We start from the raw sequence: 6,585 nt of genomic DNA, 5'->3' as shown, positions 1-6,585 counted from the left end.
ATTCCCACTTTACAGTTCATCAACTATGGAAGTCAGGATAGGAACCTAAAGGTAGGAGCTGATACAGAAGCCATGGAAGGGTGCAGCTTACTGGGTTGCTTCCCATTACTTGCTAAGTCTGCTTTCTTATAGAACTCAGGACCACCAGGCCAGGAGTAATAACACCCACAATGGGTTGCCTCCTTTTCCATCCATCCCTAATTAAGAAAATACCTTAAATCAGCTCTAATGGAGGCATTTTATCAATTAATGTCCCCTCCTTTCAGATATCTCTAGTTCATGTGTCATGTTGACACAAGACTAGCCAGCACAAGGTCCATTCTTGTCTTATTGAGTAGATTAAGCAAAGCTATCACTATGCACACTCACCCACAACTGGTAAGACAAAAATGGGGATTATTGAATCTATTTTTAAAAATACAATTACTCATTTTAAATGTTTTACATAGGATTGGACTTTTGTATATTGCATAAAAATTTTGTATATTGACACAAATTTGAGATTAATTCTGTTAAACATACTGTACATACGTTTCTAATCTTGTTCAAGGTATTGTCCCTATACAGCTCATTTAACAATGTAATGCAAATTTCTAGTCTTTGAAAGTTATTATTACCAACTGTTTAATATAATAAGGAAATGCAGATTAGTAATTAGTCACCTATTATAATTTAACTTGTAGGTATATTAGGTACGTTTGCAAGGTGAAACAAAGATATATTTTAGAGAGACAGGCCATTTTCAAACAATTCAGAGATCTATAGAATATGACATTTGAGGTGCTTTAATAATATAGGCTCTTTTTTATGACAATGAGACATGCCTGCTTCTGCTAGCACCAACCTACTTCAGAGAAGATAATGGAGAAAGTCCACTGGACAAAAAAATCATATGCCCATGCCTTGACTGCTGTCTTAATTGAACAAGCAGGACACAAAAGAAAGTGACTGTCAAGCATTGTCAAGACAAGGAAGGACATCCCTGAAATATATCCTGCTTCACAGAAAAGTCTGTTAGATATGCTAGACCTGAGGCTGAAGATAGATGCCCCAATGTTGTAGAAGAAATCTAGGTGATTGTCCATACAGCCAACTATTTCTGTCATTTCTCACATTCTATGGAAGTTGCTTGCCTGTACTTCCTTCCTTCTCAATTAATATTATCTCTTTCTTAGGTCTCTGAGGGAGTTGAAGACTAAATTGTTATAGTTATAGTATTCTTTGTTTACCTGACACAGAATGCAAGCTATGACAAAAAGCAAACTGAGGACAGGATTTGAACTCACGAGATAGATATTGATAGGATAGATATGGAGTATTTTCTCTGAATTTGTCAAATAATAGTGGACTAGACATTGTTGATGTGTTTATTGCCTATATATATTGTATAAAGGTATTGTATTTACTGTATATACTTTTTCTCATATTAGTGAGTCTTCTTTTTCATTTTAGACAATAAGGTGAAATGTAGTAATATTTCATTTGTATATTAATAAATAAAGCTTGCCTGAAGATCAGAGAGTAAAACAGCCCCACTGGTCAGTCTTACAGACCAGGCAGTGGTAACACACACATTTAATTCCTGTAGCCACACTAGTTTGCCATAGAAACTGAGTGGCAAGTCTAGACAGTTCTTGCCACATAGCTCCAGGCTGGCCCTAAATCTTGATTTAGCTGCTGAGATTACAATTGTGGGTGCCATGCCTGACTCAAGCTCTTTCTTGGAATTTGCAGGTAAATAAAAGGAATTCAATTTCCAAGTGTGAGAAGCCAGACATCTCAGGACAGGGTCAGAGCTGTGTGGTGGTACCAACACACATAGCAAAAGATCAATAGCCTGTGAATTTATTTGGGGCCAGGATACAAGTTTTACAGATATTTGGCATGAAAAGAAATGGGAACTTTTTATTAAGATTCTTAAGGCAGCATCTCTAATGGTGAATCCTATGCACAAGTAGGATTTTTGCATCTTAGACATCACATCATAAAGTTTGGATAAATCAACATAATCTATTCTTTTATTATTGTTTGTATCTGGAGTAGATAAGAATTGTATGACATCCTATAAAATTTAGTTTACTTGTTTTATAGTACTTTATTTATTGAATACTCATGCTTGAATATAATGTGTTTGGATCAAATCCATGCCCTTTCCCCTCTCCTTACATTCCTTTTATATGCCCCTATCACTTTTATCATATCCTCCCAACACCAACCTCTCTCTCTCTCTCTCTCTCTCTCTCTCTCTCTCTCTACCTCCATCTTTCTTGCACACATGCACACATGCGTGCACACACACAAACACATACAATCATCTTCATTACTTACATTAGATGTGATTCAGGGGGATGAACGTCTCAGGGCTAAGTGGGAAGGTCTCAGAGGCTGTATGCATGTCATTGGATATGCTGAACCAGGGAAGTAAACATCTTGCTTCTGAACTTCTTTAGATAGGTGGAACTAATGCATAAGAAATTGGCATTCCAAGCTCAAAATCAAAGGTCTACAGGAGAGTTCATGCATCAGAACAATACAGGACAGTCTATACTTTATGCAGATTCCCTATAAACTGGCTGTTTCTCAGATGCTACAAAAAATATTAAGCTGAGGGACAGACAGATGGGAAACTTGAAATGGGAAGAAAGTGGATAACCTCTTATAGAGGTGTCATGGGTAAATTGAATATAACTATATGAAGTATATCATGGTTAATAAAAACCAAGAGACAGATATTGGGGTTCAGCCTGAAGGTCAGAAAAGCAAAAGAGCCAGCCACTGATTCTTACCTCTAACCTAGTCTGAAATGGCGATCCTGCCTCCAGGAATCCTCAGAAATGAGACTATGTCTAAGAACTGTCTCCTCCCATCTTGTATTTCTCTCTAGGGTTGGGATTAAAGGCAAACACCACTACTGCCTGATTTCTATGGCAAAATAGTGTCTCTACTGGAATTAAACAAACATGTGTCACCACTGTCTGGTTTATAAGACTGACCAGTGGGACTGTTTTACTCTCTGATATTCAGCTAAGCTTTACTTATTAAAATATTAATGAAATATTACTACACTACAAATAAGAGATTAAAAATTAGCAATCTGACTCCTTATGGCATAGTACAGGGACATTTTGACTTCCATAGGATTCAGATTTTAGTATAAGATGATGTCCTATAAGCTATGTAGGCAGAATCTGGATCCAAAGATACAAGCTTTTGATTTAGCACCATAGCACTGGGAGGGGCCTTCAGCATCTTTATGGTACTCTATATGTCTTACCTGCTCATCTTGATTGTGTGGGAGAGAACCAATAAGGGAGGGAAGCTGTTCCCTGGCCCCACACCAATACCATTTCTGGAAGGAACCTATTACAATTCTGTGTTAATGTCTTCTTTCAATTCTTCCTGAAGTTAAGTGTGTCCATTGCTTCCTATAGCAACAAAGTCAATAAACAGCATAGATGATTACACACAAAAATTTATGATGCCTAAACATAGACTCAGAAAGAAACTTTAGAAAACTTAGTGTCTGAAATTGCAGAATCCTAAAATGAAGGGGAAAAAATTAGACTGAGTACACTAGAACAGAGACACTGCTTCTTAGGACTCTGGATCACAATCTAAGGATTTGGGGAATCTCATTTCTTTAAGCACATCTTTTGTTCTCAAATTGTCCTAGACTTTTAAGATGCTAGAAACCTAGCATTTCAAGGAGAGAATGTGTAGGTCACAGAATTCATCTAGTTGAAGTCCATTGTTTCCCAAACAAAACTAGTGACATGTGCTACCCAACGTCAAGGAATCATTTTGAAGCTTTTTTTTCCCCTAATAGCAATTCCATGTCCAACACCATTCTCTATTCTATGTTTTTTCATTCTCTTAGAATTTCTACCCTCTACATTCCTTGACTGGGTGTCTGTTCATTTTGCAATTTTATTCCTTCCCTCGGTGTTTTCCTTCATTCCCAGCTCCAGGAAAAATATAGCTCAGTGTTCACTGTGTGCTTTGGTCTAAGGCCAGTGGTTATCTTTTATGGACATGAGGCTGTGAAGTAGACCCTGGTAGACAAAGCAGCTGACTTCAGTGGCTGTTGTGAAATGCCTGCACTAGAGAACTTCCAGGGTCATAGTAAGTGGCAGATGTCCTAGTTACAGAGCTTTGCGTTTGCTGACAAGTTGTCTTGGCTAATTCTGCTTACTCATTGTAAGTTGTTATAAGAGTTTGCATGCACTTGCTTGTGCTTGCGATATTGCCCTGCTGCACCAGCACACATGTGAAGCTCACAACCATCTATAGCTTCAGTTTCGGGGGATCTGATTCCCTTCTCTGGACTCTACCATTATGTTCTTTTTTCATTTATCAACATATTCTAAAATGATCTTATGAAAATTCCAAGCTGTTTTCAAACCTATACCTCAGGTGATTTCTTATATAGTCTTTATATAAGGTAATTCCTTTTCTATAGGTGCACTGATATACAATTGTGAGTGTCTGTGTACACACATAAATATGTTTAAAGAATCCAACTGGTACCAAGAAAATAGAATTAGCATTTCCATTTAAGGAATATTCTATTTAACATTCCATTATTACCTCCTCTGCTTTTTCTAGGCATTAAGCCTGAAACTAACCCAGCCACAGCTTGCTAGCCTATAAAAAATTTTCTTTGCTCTCCTGGATTATTTGTAGCCTCATTCCATTTTTCTTCAGTCTAGACAATTTTGGAGGAAATATTGATTTCCCATTGAGTCTGGAAGTTTGAGGTTTCATAATTATGTCCCCTACAGAACAGAGAGCAGAAGGGAGAGGGGACAGGGGCCTGACCACTGTTATTCTAACAGGTTTTTCTCTGTCCAATGGAGAATGATGGAAGGTTCTTTGGCCTTTTCCATGGTCATCCTTCAAACCATTGGGATGGGAAAGTGAAGCACTGAGGAGTGGATCCAGGAGGAGGTTGGTTACCTAGTAGAACTATATAATGTCAAGGGTATGGAGACCACATTGGGTGACTGGCTGTTTACAAAGAGCTAAATTATGGGGAGACTTGGTGGAAGAAAGAACTAACTGATCTCCATCAGTCTGTGCATCACCATGAGATCATGGCATACAAGTAAATTTTCAGCAGGGTGTGTTGGAGGCATCTGTCTCCTGTGACAGCTACATGGCTTCTCACTGACTCTGCCTACTTTCTCCCAGCGTTCAGTTTAGTTTTTCCTGCCTACCTCCATTCTGCCCTATCAAAGGCCAAAGCTGCATCTTTATTCATTAACCAATAAAAGCAACACATACACAGAAGAACTTCCCACACCATTTCTTTTCTGTTCAAATAAAAAGGAAGGTTTTAATTTTAATATGGTAAAATTACATGTAACAAAGCAGGTATCAAGCAAGAACTGTAGTGTCAATACTTACATCTACTTTATTTTTTATCATACCTAAGGAAAACTATAATTATAACTATCTATTCTTCAACCCCATCAAAGACTACAGAAGGACATAATATTACTCAAGTTAACAGGAAGTGCCTTGGAAGCAACTTCCAAAACTCTAGAATTGGCAGAGACAGCTCCCTGCCTGGAGAGTCACACAAAGATCTTCTGTACCATTGGGGAACCCGTCTTTAGCCTACCGCACCATAGTATCTGGAATACTTTTTCACGAAGAAGGAAATTTTAAAGACAGTTTTACTTATGTTGGCAGTTTGTTAGTCACTTTTTTTTTCCTGTGTCCTGCAAAATGTCTGGCAGACTCTTTCATGAAGCAGGAACCCGGAACAATCTTTTCGCCTTTATGCAAGTTTAGCTATCATTTCTCTGTGGGTCTTGCATATCCAGTTTATACAGCATAGCATCAAGCAGTCCAGGCAAGTGCAGATTCTTGCCTGAATGGGTAACCAAAAGCATAAATAGACTCTTTGGTGTTTATAATCCTTTTGAAGTAGATCGGTGCTGACAGGAGCAGATGAGTCTCATTGTCATGAAAAGTCTAAGTTCCTACTTAAAGTTGACAACCAAGCACAGTCATCACATATTAGCTGCATGTTAGTGGATTTTCATGTGATACTTTCTTAAATGAATACAGCGTGTACTGGTCAAAACACACATTATTTTTCTTTGTGAGCCTGGCCTACTTTCAGTTCAACATTTCCTAGCTTCCATCCATGATAGAGGACATGCAGTAACTATCTCTGTGCCTGACTTGTTTCAAGTAAACTAATTCTCCCAGTTCTACCCATTTTGCTGGAAAGGATAGTTCCCTTGTTTTTCATAACACAATGAATATATACCATATTTTGCTAAAATATACATCAAATCAACAAAGTTTAGCATAAAGAAACTTAAAATCTTACAGTTCTAAGACCATCTATACAACATACCATATTGTTGCAAGTCAGAATGTGCCTTCAAAGTCTTGGAATTGAGAACTTGGCAGCTCACTCTATTTGAGTTTAAACTTCAGAAACCAGCACCTTCACTTTCATTGTTTTTTCTGGATTTACTTAATCCATCTTTCCTCCTTTCACAAATACATCTCCTCTACACAGAGAAAAGGGTAAGATAAAGGCTTAATGGGGTGCTTTTGTTGATGATT

The 6,585-nt window shown here is 37.8% G+C and overlaps 1 long non-coding RNA gene across 1 annotated transcript in view; it reads right to left on the bottom strand.

Moving 5' to 3' along the window:
• The window catches only part of LOC119820351, a 9,572-nt gene extending 5,033 nt beyond the window's left edge, over positions 1-4,539 (bottom strand). Inside the window, exons 1-2 of the long non-coding RNA XR_005286485.1 lie at positions 3,275-4,539; positions 2,329-2,460 (exon numbers count right to left, since the gene is read on the bottom strand). This is a non-coding gene — a long non-coding RNA (uncharacterized LOC119820351). The remainder of the gene's footprint in view (positions 1-2,328; positions 2,461-3,274) is intronic.
• Between the last annotated feature and the right edge of the window lie 2,046 nt (positions 4,540-6,585).

This window comes from Arvicola amphibius, chromosome 8 (genome assembly GCF_903992535.2).
Source record: "Arvicola amphibius chromosome 8, mArvAmp1.2, whole genome shotgun sequence".
NCBI classification, from domain to species: Eukaryota; Metazoa; Chordata; class Mammalia; order Rodentia; family Cricetidae; genus Arvicola; species Arvicola amphibius.
This window is presented reverse-complemented; position numbering and strand designations above follow the sequence as displayed.